Genomic DNA, 21,810 nt, shown 5'->3' with positions numbered 1-21,810 from the left:
CATGTTTTGAGCTGGTATTAAAGATGAAGATTTGCGCTCTATTTGTGCATGTTTGTGTTATATACATTATATAAATGTGTACAGCGCCGTTTGCATACAAGCATCGGAACCTAAGTGGAAAGTTGCAGGCTGCGATGTGTTATTTGATGCAATAATAAAATAATCAAATTGCAAAAGAAACTACTCACGCAGCTGTAAAGGATACCATACATGGAAAATGAATATAATGCCATTAAAACTGATTTCTCGTCGTTCTCCAGACGTGCGTCTAATTTTTGTTCACGTATTTATTGGACGAAAACTTCTTAACGGGATTTTTGGAACAGAAATGCCCTATATACTACCGCACTGCAGCAGAAATACCGCACTTTTTTTCACCAAATTTTCTCAGGCACGGGTTATGCACGAATCAGGCCTATAGCTACAAATTAACACACTGTCGGGCCACTGCGACTTTTGTGTCAGATAACTAAAAAGCTGGCGACAGATAAGAACATTTCATTTCACCATTCATTGCCGCTCTCGCGCTAATCGCCGTCGGACGAGCTCAGCTCGTTGGCACTCTCACCGCTGTCGGAAGAGCTCGCCTCATTGGCGTGCTCCTAAAGCTGGTCGTCCTCTGTGCCGTCCATGGCGTTTGACAGCCCCGTGACTCTAAAACTCTTTGAGATGGTCTCCGCTGACAATGAGCGTCCCGCGTGCAGAATCCAAGCTCACTTGCAGGAGCAACGCCCTGTCTGAGTTGTTCCGTGGTTGCCCGCGGCCATCCCCTCGGTGTAGAACCGCCGAAATGCCGTCTTGAATGGCCAGTTCACGCAAACATCCACCGGCTGCAGCACGCTTGTCAGGCAACCAGGAATTAAGGCCAAGTCCGTTCGGCAGTCTACCAGCCGAGTCTTCACTCGGTCTCTTAGGTGCCCTCTAAAGCTGCCGAGCATAATAAGCGCTTTGCGGCGTAGTAGGCCTCCTATTCGGTTCTGCCACACTACTTTCAGCCAGTCTATGACCAATTCGTCGGACATCCAACCTTTTTTCACGGGCATCGGACCAGACAGGTTCATTATATGGCCCTCCTATTCGTCTGGTAGCTTCTGGCACAACGTCGTTCGACGGCGGATGGAGCGTTGGTGCCGATTCATAAAAGGTTGAGGGCACCTTCGACTGGCTTTGAAGTCCACAGATCGAATTTTCTTGTGCTGTGTGATAGCGATTGCTTTCATGCGGATCATTTCCGTAGACACCGCGAAGCCTTAGCTCCTAGTCGTGCGCACGTACTCGACGAGGTCCTCTTGAAGTTTTGGGAACTTGCACGGTTTCCCACGGAAAGCCTTCCGAGTTCGGGTAGTCTCAGCGAGGTCTTTCATTTGCATAAAAAAGCAGCGAACACACTCTTCGTCGACGACATGCTTGGACCTGGCCTCCTGTTTATCGTGTTCCTCGTCGTATTTCGCACTTGGTGTTTGCAGCCTCCAGTATAGGACCGTCTGCGCTTGCCCATTGCTTTTTGTTCGAGGTTCAAAACCACTCAGCCTGCCACACGACGGCGCACGCAACACAAAAGATTTCGCGAGCAGTCCACACACTTCCGAACGAAGCACCGGATTACAAAGACCAAATGGCGCTGGGCAAGGCACCGTGAAAACCGGAAACAGAAAGCCGCGGAAACGTCGTGTAGCTCCACGATGATGATAATGTATGCCTTGTGGAAAAACTAACTGGCGCCATCTTGTAGCACTTTGTGGGACTAGGCGCGTTTTTGGCGCGTTTTAGTTTTTTTTTTTTTTCAACTCACGGAAGGAAACAATCCACAGCGCAGTGCCACAGGACGAAGAGAGAACACGACTGCACAGCGCGTTGTGCAGTCGTGTTCTCTCTTCGTCCTGTGGTGCTGTTGTGCAGTGGTGCTCTTTCTTCGTCCTGTGATGCTGCGCTGTTTTTTCCTTCTGTAAGATGTACCAACTTGCACAAATATCCGCTTCACACAGTTTTGTTTTCTAAAAATTTCTGCTACCGAAAGCGGGGGGTGCAAGCTATACGGGAGGGCGGCTTATACACGAGCATATACAGCAACTGTGCCTTACATTCCCTCTTGATATGTCATGACCTTGAAACACCGACCTGATCTAACAAAACTTTCCATAGACACGAATGCTTGCGCCGCACTTTGCGTGTTCCCCACTCGACGCCACGTTCCTTGCATACAATTTCAATTTCATATTCAAACAATCCTAGAATACTGATATGTCGTTTGGAATTCCTATGACTTTGTGGACGGAAACAAGTTGGTATTGGTTCAAAGAAAGGCTGTTCATTTCCTTCTTTTACCGATTTGAGAATTTGTTTTGCCCTCTTCTGATCATTTATACCTGGAGCTCAATATTTTTTTCTCATGTCGTCGTACTAAATCCTTACGTACTTGCACAGATTTTAAATAGCTGTGCAATTTTAGTCGCTTGGCAACTATTTGAACTTTTTATGCCAACTTTACAAAATAGCTATCATGAACTATTCATTTCATATTTTATTCCTCGTTCTCACATGCACAAACGCTGTTCCTTCACTATGTTATAGAAATTTCTTGCCCTACTCGTGCTCTGCGTTTGAAAAAAAAAAATTAGATTAGGCGATTTGTCGCTGATGTGTTCTTTCTTGGCATTTCCTTGTGCTTTCAAAGTATCTCATATGCTGCTTATAATTACGATAGTGCTTGTGCGTTCTGTTATCCGCTGCTGCCAAGCCTTATGCGAGGCTGCAGAACGCGAAGTAAATAAATAAATTTCCTGCTGTCGCGATAGAATGCACCGGTATGTAGGTGCAGCAAGAAGTTGCTATCGCTTAAAACGACACAACGAGGCCGAATAAAGGCAGTGTAAAAATACCGCTATCCGCTAAAGAGGACGTGCTGTGTGTCACGTCTCCTCGCGTGCAGCGCAAAGCGGTCGAGCGAGTGATAGAGGTGTTCGGGCTGGGTCTATACGAGAGAGAAGAACGGCAAACGCGAGCGCAGCCTGCGGGAGACCGAAATACACTGGGCAGCCACTGTACCGGCGACGGTGGGGAAAATGCCAGCATATATACCGGGTGTGTTTTTTTAGTGTTTATTCATTTTTATTGGGAAGACTATGGGAAATACATCCCTGTGCAGGTGCATTGTACAGCAAGGCAAATGTCCCAAATACTCGGGGGATTAATTAAACAGAATTCCCTAATTAAACCTTTTATTCTTGCTTTTGAGAAGCAACACTATACTGTGAAATTGAACGCCACCAACGTCATAAACGACAATGTTTTTCAATTCTCTTTATCAGAAATATGCTTCGAAATATCCAACGCCAAAAATACACATTTGAAAGCTCGTTTAGGGGCACTGTCGGGCTTCATACTTTTAGAATGATGACCCTGCTCGTGGTATCGTCGCCGATATGACGTAAGCTGCTTCTGCGTCATAAAATACAAATACGATTTTTGCATTTGCTCATTAGAAGTGCAAGCGGCACCATTTCATAAATGTGCGACGCGAAAAAGCGAAGTCAACAGGCCTTCAAATTACTCTTGTTACCTACGCCGATTTAATGTGCCTACTCGTCACGGAAACGGGTCCACCCAATCCGTACGAAGTGTTGCTCCTGGATAGTGCCAAAAAACTAATAATATTGTAAATGACTGTTTATTTAATTTCGTGAACCAGTTTAATATCACAGCTTGACTGTTCAGGTTTAAGTATAATCGTCAATAGCCTGACTGCATCCACTCTAGCACAAAGCCCACTCCCATATCTCTCCAATTAACCCTGTCTCTGCCAGCCGCGGCCACCTTATCCACGCTAGTATGATAGCGAAACGATTTTGCTTGGAAGACTACAGACTACACTATGCTGGCAGGGTTTGCTAAGCTCGCTAGCACGGATGTCTCGCACTGCAACGACATCGAGTCGTTGGTTGGGCTCGGCGTCGTGCGGTCGCCTTCACCGCCGATCGCCGGCGCAGATGTCACGTCGGCACGCACTTATGTCATGTCTGCATTCCGAAAAAGATACAGAGCATCAACTCCAGCATCGCCTTATTAAGAGCTCTACTGAAGCCCACACCCAGTCCACGACTCCTGATCAGCGCGCCAATTATATACTATGGTACTTCTCCACTCCTACGATCTGTGGAAAAGGAATACTTTTAGCGCGGAACAACCAAGAAAGGACGAGGACAGAACACAAGACACGGTTTACCGGCTCGAACAAGACTTTTTCTGGTTCCTCATTCACTCTTTTCGCAGCTTTTTTTCATCGCGCACTCACATAAAATCTGCATTTCTCGCTCCATCCTTCCGTTCTTATCTTCTAGTGCTCCTTGTGCCAAATTTACTTCATATCAGTACAAGGCTAGCACAAGAGTAGTCGGCGAAGCGCGGCCTTACCCACGCTCAAAAGGGGGATTGTCACGTTTGGTGCTGGTCACAGTATCATATGCCGAAATGAGCACGCTGAAGTATCATGTACCAGCTAATTCACAAGCATATACACATACATACTTCTAAATACATTAGCTATGATGCAACAAACAACTCCAGCACTCATAAACGCTAACAGAACAACCATTACAGGCTGACTGCTGCAATTTTTCGTTTCTTCCCACGAGCCATAAGAGGATGGACTAGCCTGGATCCTTCGATTGCTTGTGAACCACTTTTAGAAAACATCATTTCAGAAGGCCAGTGTTGTATCTTTTTCTCTCCATAGAAGTTCTGCCAGTGATCTATTTCTTTTTAGATGTATAATTTATATGAAAAGGCATTTTTGCAAACCCATTGCTCTTTTTACGCTTCATTGTTATCTTACCCAATCACCTACAACCTGGTAATAACACTATCATGTTGCCAAATCTGGTCTATTTAAATGTTTTGTGTACATACGTTAAACGTATATGTACCCTTGCAGCCGCCGCGGTAGCTCAGTGGTTATTGCGCTCGGCTGCTGACACGAGAGACGTGGATTCGATCACTGACGCGGCGGTCACATTTCGATCGAGCCGAAATGCTAGAGGCCCGCATACTGTGCGATGTCAGTGCACGTTAAAGAACCCCAGGTGGTCAATATTTCAACTGGCCTTTACTACGGCGTCCCTGATATCCTGAGTCGATTTGGGGCGTTAAACCTCGTATACTATATATGCCCTTCCTGCAGCAATCCTGGACGGGATTTTCGATATCTGTAAAGAAGTAAGAAAAATAAATAGGATTGCGCATTTTTACTATTTTTTCTAAAGACCTGTCTTAGTATACATCTGAACACAAGCGTCAACCATCAAACTGTGGTGTAGAAGGTGTCCATCGACACCTCCCCCCCCCCCCCCCCTCCCAATCCCCGATCCGTGATCAGTGATCATTGCACCAGTGATCAAAACATAGTTCCTTGAAGTGAGAACATAGTCAAAAGGCAGCATAACAACCATGACATGGCACAGCAGCTAAAAGTACACTATCACAAAAGATGCAAAAACGTCTGAAACGCTACTCATTCCTTAAAACATTCACATGCAAAGAAAGGGCAAGGAACAGAAAATGCCAAACAAATTACAGTCCTTCCCAAGGGGTTCTTCAAGAAAAACAAATAAATGAGACACAAAATTATTTTTTTCAGAGCAAATATTTCCGCTGAACATTTGTAGGTCTCCTCTAAATTATTATTTTGCTCTTGAAGTTCATTAAATATTCGCGGCGGCTGATTTTCCAACGCATGAAAGCCACATGTAAACCGACATTATTTTATCTTCAATAGGTCCCTGCTTTTTGAAGCACATGTCTGAGATCGATGTTCTAACCTGGCAAGCGTTTGAAGAAAAGCACTTAACAGTTCTTTAAGAGTTCGACACAAATTAGAACGATTTGTGCTGTGGGAATTATTTTATACTGGAGATATACTTCAGCGGTGGGGTAAAGTCGCGGGGCATTTTCTAGAAGACGTAGAAAATTATTTTATAGGTTTGCCGGAGTTGCAGCACAAGAGCAGCCACTGTAACGGAGGAGAGAATTAGAATGATGGATTAAGAGCATCGCACTCTGTGGGAGTAAGCGCCGATTTCGGTAGAGGAGACCGAGGCGTCGAGGTAGCTTCGTTGCTGCGTAGAATATGTAATTGTCCAAAGCAGAGGTGGGCAAATGCCCTCTTTTTCTTCCTCACTAATTTTGTTCGAAACTCTAGTTATTTTTGGAGTCGGCAACCTCTGCCGATATTACTGAGTAAATATATTTAAGACGAGCCCTCAACGTACTATTGGATAAGAGGCTACATATGCTTATATTATTGCGTGTGCTTTTTTTGAGCTAATACGTGATACACAGCTTAGGCAGTTACAAGTTGAGCAACGAAATATCGCTCTGCTTTTACTTCTGGCACGCAATGCATGCATACATGTGCCCTGCGCTTATAACATTTCATTGTCATGTATATATGCACTGCTAAAATGAGTCAGCGCGTTGTTTTGTCTGTGTACAAAAACTAATGTACGCCAAGCATATTTAGAAAACAATGCAGCAGCGTTTATCCATGACAACTGCAATAAATGCTAAGCACCGTATAGACTCAGAACAAGGAAAGTCTGTCGGACGCATAATTACCATTCCCCGATGACACTGCGATAGCATCGGGTCTTACAACTGAATTTGACTGCTTCTAACCTCCCGTCATTTCGAGCGGCTTACTGCATGCTATTATAATGGCGCTTCCACGCGCACGGACGGCAGATGATGAAGGCCACGTTTTCAATCCACAGGGCGAGAGACTGACAGTTTAACACGCGTTAACGCGAGTAGGTGACAAAGACGACATTGCAAGCACAGCTCAAGAGCCTGGCAGTTCGAACAGACAGGTTACTAAGGATAAGCAAGGCGGAAATTTGGGCTAGTTGGTAACTGTTCATTTTCGCTCTCAGCGCAACACGAACGGGACACAAGACGAAGGACTAGCACAAACAGGCGCTGACTATCAACTGGTTTTTTATTGAAGAACGAAAAGCGTATAAATACAAACAGCGAACTACTTATCAATCAACAAAAGTTATCTGGAAGGCACGTGGGAGGTCAGATAGCTCAATTCCCTCTCGGATAACATTATGCAAGGGCTGCTGATGCATCTTGTGCCGTTGTGGTGAATATAAAAAGCCTCCATTACCTCGCGTGTTAATTTATTGTTATGTCAGAACAGGATGCACGTGTTCTGGTAATCGGGAACACACTGGCACTTTTTGCACTGGAAAGACGCCTGGGCAAGGGGGTCCCCTTTAGTTCTCTTTTCTGCATGATCCTTTTCATGCCTGCATTGGCATTGCCTGCTGTGGGAGCCTGTGTGAGCCTGTTTGTGCTAGTCCTTCGTCTTGTGTCCCGTTCGTGTTGCGCTGAGAGCGAAAATGAAGGATACTAAGATCTCTGCCAATGGTTGGTCATTTGAGGGAAGTGCATGAACCGACCGACTTGCAACCGGAGTGGCACTCCCTCTTGGCGCATTTGAGGGAAGTGCATGAACCGACCGACTTGCAACCGGAGTGGCACTCCCTCTTGGCGATTTGCTCAGCCTTACCTCCCGTCTAGTGCTCTGTTTGTCTGTCTTTTCGAAACTTCTTTCGTGGCGTTTCCTAAAAGCTTTGTATATAGTTGATGTAAAGAGAATATATTTTCCTTGTAGTAAATTCCACGTTTTACAAAAAAAATCTGCGGCGATGACGTAATGGTCGGAAGCAACGGCCAACGGAACTGATCTGTACGCGCCTCCGCGGGTTCGAATCCCGCTCCCCCAGCTACGCAGGTTCTTTTATTTGCTTAATGTCCCCCCAGATGCGATGCCGGCTTTCCGCTGCAGTGAGGCTCTTATGCTGTCGCTTAAAATAAAAGATTATTCGGGACACTTAACAATCAAACGAGACGACTAAAATTAAGCATTGGGGCTAAAATATTTAGTCCTTTGTTTATTGCGAGCATTCTTTCAGACACACTTGGTCTTGGACAACAGGATGGTAGTCACTCCCCGAGTCTTGAGAGAACAATTTCTGTGGGTGCCACTTCAGTGGCGTAGCGCTGGCGCTTCCACTCCGCCGAAATGCGGTTGTCAGTCTATGTAAAACCTGTTTCTGGCATGTGGACCAACTTAGTCACGTGACGTTGTGATGCCATCACAACCTACCTACCGGATTGTGAGCAAACTGCCCACCGTGGCATTTCAAGTAAGGATTAGTCATGAGAGGTTCCTCAGGAACATCACCATCAACATGTACCAGTCGCGAGAAGTTACTCCGGAACAACAACCTGGGTCTCACAAGCCACCCTGATGGCAGCACCTGTCATCGCAGGGCAGTGACGCGTCGCCTAACCGCTGCGCCATTACACCAAGAGTGGAATCAGGACTCCCAGGGATCTGTAAATGTTGAGAACGACCAATTATAGTGTAGTACAAGTATAAAATAATGCAATATCACGCAGACTCGACGAGAAAGATGTTATTACAATGAAGACAAAATAAAATATCGCATTGAAGAAAGCGCGACGACTCTTCCACGCAAAGAACAGTTTCAACGTTTCCACAAAAACAAACTTTGCTGATGTGGTGCGCAACAGTAGTGCGCCACATGACACTCCGGCATATGCCCAGGCCCCTTCCGCCGAGGCTATGGCAGGGCCGTCCAAGCCCCAAGCAGAGACAGCGAACGCTGCTCTGCCATCTCCAAAGCAGGGAGTGCCAGCCCATTGGTCGACGGCCCGCAGGACTTCCCCCCGCCTGGAGCGGCCTCACACCAACACACCCGCGGCTAATCCGTGGTCCTCCAGCACCTCTAGTGATGTAATGGATGTAACTCCCAGTCCGCCCGCTCTGCAGCGGCGGACCAGCTCTTTCGAGGGAAGAAAAGACAGAACCTCGATAACCAGCCCAGAAAAGAAGTAAGCCCCATAAGTACCCACCCAAAAACATATAAACATGACTTTCTTGGTTCAATGTAACTGCATGGGACTTCTCAGGAACTACAATGGCATAACACATATTCTAGGATCAAAGTTGCCACAACATGTGGATATCCAGAAACATCAAACTTTCAGACGCGATAGCGAGCATTCAAATAGACTATGGGGATGCGTCGCGATTAGATATGTAAAATTTCAGGAAATTTTGGATCGCTTGAAAAAAAAACATTTTTTAGGTTTTTTTTTTGTCATGAAAATTTGGAAATTTTGCACAGCTTAGCAAAAAGATTTGCTTCCAATAGCACAAGGATCAATATTAATGGTCCTAATTTCAAGCGAATATGCAGATATGTCCTATTTGTGAGACGAACTTCTTGTACAACTGCACATAGAAGATGAATAATGCTCCGCAGTTCAGGCGAATATGCAGGCATAAATATCATACTTGTGGAACGAACTTCTTGTTCTATTTCACCGAGAAAGGGAAGATGAAAACTGACGTAAAAGACACTGCATATTGGACTCGGAGTCACTGTCACTGGATACGGCTCTACGCGCAGCAACATTTATTGAGGTTGTGTCCACAGGTTAGTTCGAATGTACATACACAAGCTTTCGAGCATGTTCTCCTGAAAGCCTATTGCGAAGCCTTGTATGGACGTTTCCGAAACGTGACCAGTTTCGCTCGCAGCATACGGATGATGGCGGTATCTGCAGCAGTCCACAAGCCAGAGGAGTTATGGGCTGGTTGGTGCAAGGGCCTTGTCACCAGGTAGATGGCGCCACGTGCTTCGCGGATTCCCTTACCCCTGTCCTGCACCAATTTCCTGCGGACGTCCTGTACTAAATCAGTTCACCGATGTCCAGTCAAATGTGCCCCACTTCTAGAGATATCCACTCAAAGTGGCCCGCAATCTGCGCATGGTCCAGATACTTTCCTCTGTATCATGCACCCAGAAAATTAGCAGCAATGTGGACTGATCGCAAACAAAGCTTTTCGCGCCTGCTGACAATTTCTTCCGCTCGAATCTGTTCATCACTTACCAACACGGAGAGTCTGTCCGACTCCAGTGAGGTTATGCTTGAAGAAATTGGTGTAATGAGGAGCAGACAGCTTTGCACGTGCTTCCAGAAACCGCCTCATGAATCGTTTTGGCAATGGCTGCTCTTCATCGCGTCTGCGGAGTTCTGACTCCCTTCTTTCAATTGATGACTGAGCTAACACACATTCGGGATGCTTGTCGTTTGATTCCTTGCTGTAAATTTCCTTGATGTCCAGCTGGCATTTGTTGCACACCAAGAGGGGCCTCGTCAAACGTGTGGCATTCGGAAATACATGCTGAACATCACAGTACTTGCGTGCAGCTCGCTTTGTTCCGCCAGTGGACGTTTCGCACACAGAAAAGTGTTCCCAAGCGTTCGACCGCGGGCGAACCATTGTCAAGGCCAGAACCGTCTACCACGCTAACGCAATAGCATGCGCTCAGAGTACTCTTTCTTGTGTTTGTTTTGTCAGAGTACAGATGGCAGCACTGCACCGCCCTATCCACTTTAGGTGATATGGGCCGTAGTAGCTAATGGTTTCGCTTGGTTTCGCCTACAGTTCGTTAGATGGCAGTGCGAGTCCATCACGCTTGATCTAGCTTAGTGTTACTGTATTGCCATCCTACCCAATCTCTATCGCCACGCTAGGCTTGTATTTGGTTAAGCCGCGTACGTGCGCAGCAGCCTTTTTTTTTTTGTGCTGTGTGTGTGGCACTGCAGAATTTTCGGCCATTTTATTCTACTTCAGCCCTGAACTCAAGTAAACAAAAGGTGTGTTGTTGAATTCAACCTGGAGCATGTATGTGAAATGGCCTTCAACCCACGTACTCGCAGCACGAACGTTCGAAAAGCATTAGCTGGCACCGGCGATGACGATTTCTCTCTAATTGTTCAATAATGCGAGCTGTAGTGATTTTCAAAGCAAAAAAAAAAATAAACCTAGACTGAAAGCAAGCAATCATAAAACCTTGAAATTCCGTCATAAATAATAAATTTTTTTCAATTTTTTTCTCGGCTGAAAAAAGGAAAAAGCCCGTTTTTTTTCTCAAAAACTACAGTTTTTTTTTTCAGGACTTCACATCTCTAATCGCGATGCTCGTACAAAGCGGCGTTCCTGCTTAAGAAATCAAAGTGAAAAAAACCTTAGCTAGTTGCGGTCAGCATTGTCCGCTACAAAACAATAACAGCCTGTTCTGTATATCTTCCTCCACATTTTACATTAACAGTCCATGATCTACAAGCACAGATCGATGAGCTTCCGGAGCCATATCTGGTAATTGGGAAGTTTAACGCTCACTCCCCTTTTTAGGGAAGCAAACGCTGTGACTCTAGGGTCGAATTAATCAAAGATTTTATCCTCACAAATAGTGTATGTCTTCTAAATACGAAAAAGGCCACATACTTCTCTCTAACCTCAGAAAATATGAGCTATTTAGGTTTGTCTTTTAGTTCCTTGTCTGGTTTTAACAATTTTAATTGGAATTTCACTGACAACCCACATGGCAGCGATCACCTTCTTGTATTAATCAGTTTAACATCCCCACCGGAAATCACCTCAACAAAGCCGCGACGTTGGAAGCTTCATTTAGCAGTCTGGCAATTTTTTACTGCAAAAGCCACTTTAAAAAATTTAGTTTTAGAAAAGCTCAACGTCGATCAGGTAAATGATAAATTCAAAAATTGTATCACAACTGCCGCACACTTAGCTATTCCTCAGTCTTCAGGAGTGGTGTAACAAAAACGCCAAGTGTGGTAGACACAAGACTTCAAGGAAGAAAAAAAAAACCACTAAATAAAGCATGAGATAAATTTCGCACGCCCCCGACACAAGACAACCTCGTCTGTGACGAGAAAGTCTCATGGCAGAGTTCTGTTTCATCTATAAACAGTCAAATCACACCGAAAAAAAATGTGGGTGCAGGTTCAGAAATTAAATGGCAGCTTCTCACAGTTCACAATTCCTCTTTTGACAACACCTGGAATACAAACAAGCATAAGGGAACAGGTAGTCATTTTGAAGCAACATTTCGCTGCCGTTTCCTGTTCATCACACTATACGCAGTCATTTCTCAAACACAAAAATGTAGCCGAAAAACAAAGGCTTCCAAGGAGTGGAGGTGCAAACCAACAATACAACAATTTAATTACTCTGCAAGAAATCAGTACAGTACCTTCTTCTGGCAAAAAGAAATGCTCCATGACACTACTAAATACACTATGAAATGCCTGCCCATCTTTCCCAACCTGCCGTAGAGGCACTATTGAATTTCTTTTAAAAATATTCCTATAAGGAAAAATACCTAGGCAGTGGAAAAGAGCCGTCATAGCGCCATTCCTGAAACCTGGAAAACCACAAACTTTCCCTAGTAGCTATATGCCAATAGCCATTACAAGCTGTCTCCCCAAACCTTTTGAAAGTGTCCTGAATATAAGACTAATTTTCGTCCTTAAATCCCGCGAACTTCTTGACATCAGTCAATGAGGTTTTAAAACTCCACGCTTAAGAACTGACCATCTAGTTCGCCTCGAAAATAGAATCAGAGAAGCTTTTATACACAAACAGCACTGCCTTGCTGTCTTCTTCGATATGGAGAAAGCATATGATACAACCTGGAGGTTCGGTATCTTCCGCGACCTAGGGGACGTACGCATCCACCGTAGGATGTTGAACTGCCTGAGTGACTTCTTTTCCAATCGTTCTTTCATGTACGCCTAGACTCAACCGTCTCAAGAAACTTCTCTCAGGAAAATTGACTACCTCACCGGTGTATATTAAGCACAACACTCTTTGTTGTAAAAATGAATTTCAGTAACAAAATAATCCCGAAGTCTATTACGTATGCTGTCTACGTGCATGACCTTCAAACAGCCTGCACATGCTCAAACGTAACAACATGTGCGAGACAAATACAACTGGCAGTAAACAAACTAACGACATGGACCGGTAAAAATGGCTTCAAGTTTTCACATGAAATATCAGTAGCTGTTTGCGTTCTAACTTAGAAGACTGCACACTGATTCCACCCTTTATTTGAATAAAGTCACACTAGCAGTAAAGATGAGCAAAAATTTTTAGGCATAACTTTCGATAAAAACACATTCCTGCCACACATAAACAACCTCATAAAGAAAGCTTCTCGTTCCTTGAATATACTAAACGTATTCGCGCAGAAAACACCCGGGTTTCGATAGCACTTGCTTTTATAAATTTATCCCTCTGTAATGCACCATACCTTACGTTATGGATCAATAAATCAATCAATGAAATCAGTTTTATTCAAACGGCTAGTAAAGAATAGATGCGAATCATCTGGGTCCTTAGCCTTCTCGGCTAGACTTGGGTCCCATGCAGGAAGTGCAAAAAATATTTATTGCGAGGCAACTCAGTATTATACACAGAATTCTTGTACAGCAGTTACGCGACCGTTGTATACGAAGAAAAGCGAAATACTCAAGAAATTATACAATAGTTAGAAGGACAAAAATGAATGAATGCGACCAAAAAAGCACTGATTTATAGTGGAGTCGAATATTGCTGGCTCCGAGAAATTTTTATTATTTCGGCGATTGACAACTGACCAATATTTAAGTTGTCAGGCAGTTGGTTTCAAATTTTAGCAGTGGCATAGGCAATAGTTCTTTTAACTTACACATTATTAACAACTGGAAGGTTAAAGTGACAATTGAAAAAAATTCTATTTGGACGAGATGGATATACGAAAACAGATGACGATATGGGATGTTATGGTTCAGTATATGTATAACCACATATGCTAGTTTGAAATCCCGCATAGCAAAGAGCGGTGTAATGTCTAGGTTACGAAAGAGCGGAGCAGATCTACCTGTGTGTTTACTATGTGTTAATATACAGAGGGCTCTTTTTTGTAAAATTGCTATTTGATTTAGATGCGTGTCATACGTAAGTCTCCAGGACTCAACACAGTAAATAATGTTGTTTTGAAAAAGGCAATAATACAAAATTTCTAATGTGCGAAGTAAGAACTTTCTAGCTTTTATTAGGACAAAGCAACACCGCTTCAATTTACTGCTTACATGAATTATGTCAGGATTACAATTGAAAGCTGAATCTAGAGTTACATGTAGATATACCTCTTGATCGACTCGTTCCAGTGTGTTTGCGCCTACTCGGAACTCATTTAAGCTATTTGGATTTTATATGGACTGGAGGAAACAATGTATTTAGAAGAGAAGGGCTTTACCATCATCATACATAACATTTTGGGCATAATTGAGAGCATCTGGAAGATAAGTTATTTACCAAGAAAAGTGTAATGCTCCCAATACCGAGCACTGAGGCACACCACACAGGATGGAATGAACGCTTGATACGGATTTGTCGATTTTAGCACATTGCTTCCGGCCAGAAAGATAACTTCCAAAAACTGCTTTGCTTGACCTCTGAATCCATACCGATGTAATTTTGATAGTAATATATCATGGTTCGCAGTGTCAAGCGCTTGTTTAATATCCATAAAAATGTCAACTACTTACTCTACTAGTACGTTATATTTATCTGGAATATGGGTAAAACGTTTTGTCAATAACTTCTCAAATACTGTCTTAAGGGCACTAAGTATTGATACTGGTCGGTAGTTCTGGATGTCAGCCTTACTACCGGACTTGTATATGGGAGTGACTTGCGTTATTTTAAATGCATTTGGGCATGCGTTCATGTAGAAGCATGCATTAAACAATTTTGCGAAATGCTCGCTGAGTTCCTCAATGCACTGTTTAATGACGAGTAAGGGGATCTTATCTTTACCTGGTGTTCTTACTCCAGTCATTGTTTTAACAGTAGAAATGATTTCATCATGACTGATGTCATAAAAACAAAAGAATTAAGTAGAGGAGCTGGGAGCTCGGGGGCTTCGTGCATACTTAGATGTTTCGCGAGAGTTGGACCTATATTACAAAAGTATTGATGAAAATCTTCCGTAAGGCTTTCTGCCTTTCTAGTGGGTAGGATAATTTCTGGCAGTATATGATCCTTCTCTCGAAGAACTATCTTCTACATTTTACCCGGAGCATGATGGTTGCTTTCTATAACAGTTGTATGATACTTCTTTCTGAATTTCCTAAGTAAGGCCAGAGCTTTATTTAGGTGTATCTTATATTGTGTTCGAAAGTATTGATTAGCCTTGAACTCCTTGTGCTCCCTATACCATTTATACCATACCATACCATTCTATACCATTTGCATAGTTTATGGCTCAGCGAGACCATAGTAACTTAAACGATTGGATCCTGTACAAAATTTAGGTTTGCGTCTTTCCACTGGTGCATACATGACGTCACCCACAAACAGCCTGTCCGTGGAAACCAACGAACCATCATTTACAGATAGAAGAGCCATGCTCACATGCTCGTACATTCTAAAACTATGTTCACTGCATAAGCATCTATGTTACCCTATCTCTACCAATGTGCCTTTCCAGTCCACTCTTAAACAACAATCCGCAAGCTAGCAGGCTACTGCTCTTGCGATTGGAAGAGATGTGCCAGAATCTCGGCGTACTAAACACATTGCCTAGTACTGCTCGAAGACGAGATTCACTGCCGTCATGGTACAATTTCCCTGAAATCTGTGATATCACTCTTACGCAGTTCCATGAAAAATAAATTCCACAACAACATATAACACAAGAATTGTTTACACTCGCTGAAAAGCACAGTACTTTCACAGCTTTTTATACACATGGCTCAAAAACACATGTTTACCAACATATAACACAAGAATTGTTTACACTCGCTGAAAAGCACAGTACTTTCACAGCTTTTTATACACATGGCTCAAAAACACATGTTTACGTTGGAAGTGCAGTCGTTCAAGAAAATCGGAATAAAATAGTAAGGCTTCTACCGTGTGCATCAATATTGCTTGCCGAATGTTACGCAATCTCTGTAGCCATAGAGAAAATAGTAAACGTGAACCTCGATAGCAGTATGAGTTACACAGACTCGCTAAGTATGCTTGCAGGTCTTAACTCTAGAAATCCAATAACTCCGCTGCTTGGTGACCTCATACACAACATTACAACAGCCATAGCTCAAGGAGAAAACATAACTCTGCTGGGTACCAAGTCATGTAGGCATAAAAGCGAACGAATGCGCTGATGTGTGCGCTGCTCAAGTTCGTAACAAGCAAATAAAAAAAGTGAATGTACCGTTTAAAGATTGCAACAACTTAGTTCATAGTAGCATAACACAAAAATGGCAGTTCGCGTGGAACCACGAAGTAAATAACGAACTACATTTTGTAAAAAAACAATTTTAGGTGAGTGGTAGTCATCCACCAGGAACGTTTCAAGGAAGTGATTATCTCTCGTCTCCGCATAGGCCACACACACCTTACACACAAATTTGTGCTGACGAAACAAGACAAAACAGTTTGTGCATGTAGGGATGAACTTGCAGTTATTCACCTTTTAATTTCATGCTCGAAACTCGAAAAGCTAAGGAAAAAGTGGTTTTCTCCATTTTATATTCAATGCATCTCTTTTCATTCAGCGCGGTTCTCAAGTGATAATGCAATTGTGGACATGTCTTGTGTTTTTAGATTTTTTAACAGAAGCAGGTTTTCTTCAAAATATGTAAATCATGACGCAGTGGTTCGCCTGATGCACCTCAGCTACTTTCTCATTTCTGAGAAAAATGCTGAGTTCTTTATCAGATTGGTTGAGAGCCTCCAGATTCTTGCCCAGGCAAGGATGGCCGCTGATGTTACCTGACATTCTTTGAAACTTTTATTACTAGCCATTTCTAGTTACTATTCTTCGCTCTCATGAAGTAACTTTCTAAGCCCCATACACCAGCGATGATTTTTCACATTTGTATAAAATTCTCCAGAAAACTCTTCCTACACCTAGAGCTTGGCGCATGATGGTCTTAGTTGCCTATGCGCCATGAAATCCAACACAGCATAACCTTTACATCGTTGTTTGACACTTTTATAAAGTCCGCCACAAAACAATTTTCTATACGTTGTGTTTGGCGAGTGATAGCCTTAGTTGCTTATGCGCCACTAACCACAGTTCAACTTTTATTGCAGAGTGAAATTTCGTAGAGGTGTTTTTTTTTTCGGGGGGGGGGGGGGGGCTGCAGCCAGCGCTTTGAAATCTCACTGAGCTGAAATAAGGCTTCGTTTCATGAAATAAGGGTTGAAACATTGGAATTCAACAGCCTGACCACGTATAATTTCCACATCTTTCACCCTACACTTCGATCATCTGACAGACTGCCAGCTTTTAATGGAAATGCTGACTGTCGTACCACGGTTCCCGTTGGACCGGCGGCCGCCCGCACTGCCCGGCCAGTGTCTCCTTATTAGAGCACTATACATGATGTTTCACCTAACACTTTAAAGAATTTTTTAAAAATGGCTTTTTGAGTTAAAAGGGCGCGTTTTTCGGCCTGGCAGTGTCAGCGGTGTAGAACATCAGAATGCAGCTACCCCCGCAGCACAGGTAAAGGCCCCAATAATACATTACGATGGTTTCACTCTGTTCCGTTGTAGGACCGCCCTTTGCCAATGCATTTCCAATATTTGGCCGATTACATGTGCTGCTTGGGTAAGACGTGCTAGCTAGCAGTCTGGTTAACTAATATTTAAAGTTAACTTTTTAACTATTACCGCTAGGCTTCTTAATTACTGACAGGCGTGCAGACGACCCTAAGTAAAAAACATATCAGTTTTTATAATTCCGAAAATGCGGTCACCATCGGCGCTGTGGCCAAAGAAATATTGGCTATATAGACAAGTCACGTGCACTGGAGAGGTTGCTTTGCCTGCAAGCTTCTCGAAAGGGCCTGTATTTTGGCGCGATGTAGCCAAAATTTGTTTGGCCACAGCGCCGAGGGTAACCGCATTTTCGAAATTATAAAAACTACTGTGTATATTGCTTACGGTGGGCTACACGCCTCTCTATAATTAAGGACCCTCACGGTAAGTTAAAAAGTTAACTACTCAGTATTAGTTAACCACTCTGCTAGTTAGCGTGCCTTGGCTGTATTCTTACTACACCGATGACAATACTATGCCCAAGAAAGCGCTCTTCGAACTCAAGAAGCTGTTTCTAAAATTTGTTTCAAGTTTTAGGTGAAAAACACTGTATATCCTCGTTCGGCGGTGCCGGCGGTTGCCGACGGCCGGCGGGTCACTCGATGTCGCTACCCCCTTGGGTTTTGTTATTCCAGCAGTAGGGCTTCTACTTTATCAGTTTATCGTACCGTAATAAATGAATAACTCATACCGTAAACAGAAAACAAGTTTAAACAAGTGATTCCAACCTGTATAAAAATCTACTCATTTCTGCAGATTTTTTAAGCGGAAATTTCCTGCTACTTTTCTGACCGCTGTGGCAACACTGGGCTGGAGGCGCATTTTTGAAGACTTAAGATGCGTACTGCATACGGGGAGAGAAAGCGCCCTACCCTCAACCGATAGTCGCGTGGTACGATGAAGGGATGTTCGACGCCTCCGCTAGCGCCGCCTGCTCCGTAGGCTGATCAGCCTCATCACTAATACTGTATTGCCATCGCCTTGTCCATATTTGAAGCCGAAATTTTTTGGTGAATCCCGAATGGCATACTATTTTGGACTCGGTGTGTAATTGCTTTAGTGTTGAGATATTCAGAATACAATTTTGAAGATAGGAACCGCTTGTCAATTTCGATGGAGATGAAATATAACGTTTCCAATGGGCCGCATTTCATGGCCTTTCGGGTCGCGCCACCACACTGTTCCGAAGGACGCCCTGATTGCATCTGGAGATGGCTACTGGAGACAGCGTGCTGGGAACACGTGCGAGTGCGGGGATTTCTCTATCTTAACTTCAGTTGGTGCAAGCGGCCCGTGAGTAGTTCTGATTTTTGTTTTGTTTTGTAATGTTTAATTTCTTCGGGAGAGAGTGGTAGAGAGACCAGTGATTGGTTAGAAAGTGGCGCGAGATGGATGTAATGCGTGCGCCCGAGGTAGAGCTAGGACAGTTGCATTGCGGTGACCGAGCGAGACAGTTCAATCAGGTCGTGACAGTCGTGACTCAGAGGCTGACGGAGATCCGGCTTGGGCCGCCGCGGTGGCTGAGTGGTTATGGCGCTCGGCTGCTGACCCAAAAGAGGCGGGTTCCATCCCGGCCGCGGCGGTCGAATTTCAAGGGAGGAGAAATTCTAGAGGACCGTGTAATGTGCGATGTCAGTGCACGTTCAAGAACCCCAGGTGGTCGAAATTTCCGGAGCTCGTCACTACGGCGTCCCTCATAGCCGGAGTCGCTTTGGGACGTTAAACCCCCCCAAACCAAGCGAAGCCAAATCCGGCTTGGTGCGGATTCCGGCCTCTTGAGAGAGGGAGGCCGATGCCTAGCTTTGTGGCGGGTTCTGGCTTGATTCCGTAGTGTTAAATTCCTGGTTTGTGTGTTAGACTCGTGAACAGTCGGAGGCTGACGGGGATTCACCTTGGTGTTGATACCGGCCTGCCTGAGAGTTTGAGCGTGTAGCTTTCACTGGGAGTACCTGCCGACAACTTTGTAACAAATTTAAGTAAACGACTTGTATTGAAGAAAGTTGTCCTCTCCGCCCGTCGCAACGTGTCGTCAGGTCAGCAAACAAGCGGGAACATCATCAGTGAAGAACAACAACATCGTTGCATCCTGTTACGGCGAATTTCTTCAGAGAGCTGCTTCCAATAAAACTGATACGAGCTTTGCAACCGCAGCACACACAGCGCCCATCCAAGAGACCGAATGCAAGAAACATTGCATAACCAGCGGCGGCGCCGCCGTGGAGCAAACATCATCACAACGAGAGACGCTCCATCTGCTGCTCTATGGGTCGAACTGAAGACAGCCATCCAATAATCCACTTTCGTCTAAAGTGCGTCGATCGAGCAGATGAAAAACAAAATTTATTGCCACGACATTGAGGTTCAGGTAGACCTCATGAGGTTTGCCCACCTCAGGTTCGTAGATGTACACGACGAATAGAACTATTTCCCATATTTGAGAAAATACAAAGGATGCCTAAATATGGTTAATTAGGCATAAATGCGCAAACGCTGCCACGTTTGTTACAGTAACGCGTGTTTCAGATCCAACTAATGTAATTCTTTCTTTCTTTCTTTCTTTCTTTCTTTCTTTCTTTCTTTCTTTCTTTCTTTCTTTCTTTCTTTCTTTCTTTCTTTCTTTCTTTCTTTCTTTCTTTCTTTCTTTCCTTCCTTCTTTCTTTCTTTCTTTCTTTCTTTCCGTCTTTCTTTGTAGCTTTCATTCCTTCTCTCTTTCTTCCTTTCCTCCTTACTTTCTTTCTTTCTTTCTTCCTTTCCTTCTTTCTTTCTGTCTCAGTTTATTTCTTTCTTTCCAAGCAAGCAACACATGCTCGTCAGAAATAGGAGTAAAAATCTGCATTATGCAGCTTGACAAAGCTCCCATCGCCCACGCTTTCGGGGCACGGCGTATATAATGCAAAGTTCGTACCTAATGAAAACACGCAGTATGCATTATCCACTCTCCTTTGAATTCGTCCAGCTCCTCTGAATTATCCCTGGATATTAGTACACTGGTGGCACTGGTGCAATAATAAACGAATTTTACAAACGGTAGAGCACTAATAATGTCATTAGTTTAAGTACTCGAAAGCAGCGCATCATGTACATTTACATGGGGAACCCCAGAGGGGAGAGTCTGGCTGCATTTTACACGTGAATACCTTTAGGTGCCGGCGTGTGTATGAAATACGAAATAGGACTTTAGGGAAAAGATTGTGGGTTCAGGAAAAACATATTGCTGAATCTAGCGAAACCTGATATTGTGATTAAAACAATAAAAAACTTTCGTGAGATTTCTAAAAATGCTAATAACTACTCTATCTTGTTCAATTTCCCTCAGTATGTATTCTTTGTGGTGCAGTAAAGCAGATTCAGTGTATAAGTATTTCCGAAAACATAATCTGTGTTCATCACTGGTCGAGGCATTCGCAATTCTCCAGTTCTCAAATTCAAAAAGAGGAAATTTTGATTAATAGTTCTGTCAATTAATTTACTGAAGTGCGGTAGTATTGATGCGGATCTGTAATTGTTCAATTGGATTCTGTTACCTTTTTATTGAAGAAAAGACGCACGTCCACCGTGCATCATTATCATCCTGTCTAACTACACTCGCTGCAGGGCATAGGCTTCTCCTATATCTTTCCAATTACTCTGTGATACCATATGATATACAGTACGGTATATACGAATATAGACCATATGATATATGGTAGAATGATACCATATTTAGCTTTGTTGTGATGTACCTTTGCAACAAAGAGATTAAGTAATGACGTTGAGCTAGCCTCAATACGTCTTGGTAGCTCGATTACATTATGAAGACCGCTTCCTTTCAATTGCATGAGGATTCATAGCGCACAGAATACACAGGACACAACACAAGCGCTTACTTCCACTGAATGGTCTTTATTTGGCGCTGACAGCCTTATAAAGGTCAGGTATTGCGCAGGTACAAACATTTTTTTAATGTTTTTATTGTTTTGGTTTTCGTCTTTCCTTGACACATCATGACCTTGACAAGATAATCATTGTTAGTTGTTTGTACCTGCGCAATACCTGACCTTTATAAGGCTGTCAGCGCCAAATAAAGACCATTCAGTGGAAGTAAGCGCTTGTGTTGTGTCCTGTGTATTCTGTGCGCTATGAATCCTCATGCTGATTACCCACTAGCCCGAACCCTGACCCTTCTTTCAATTGCAGTTCCGAATATGTCTCAGCTGCCGACGCCCACCGTCGTGACTCTTAGATCTACGCTAATCTCAGTACAGGCG

The sequence above is a fragment of the Amblyomma americanum genome, chromosome 3 (assembly GCF_052857255.1).
Source record: "Amblyomma americanum isolate KBUSLIRL-KWMA chromosome 3, ASM5285725v1, whole genome shotgun sequence".
Taxonomy (NCBI): domain Eukaryota; kingdom Metazoa; phylum Arthropoda; class Arachnida; order Ixodida; family Ixodidae; genus Amblyomma; species Amblyomma americanum.
The sequence above is the reverse complement of the archived record's forward strand: the minus strand, read 5'-3'. Positions refer to the sequence as shown.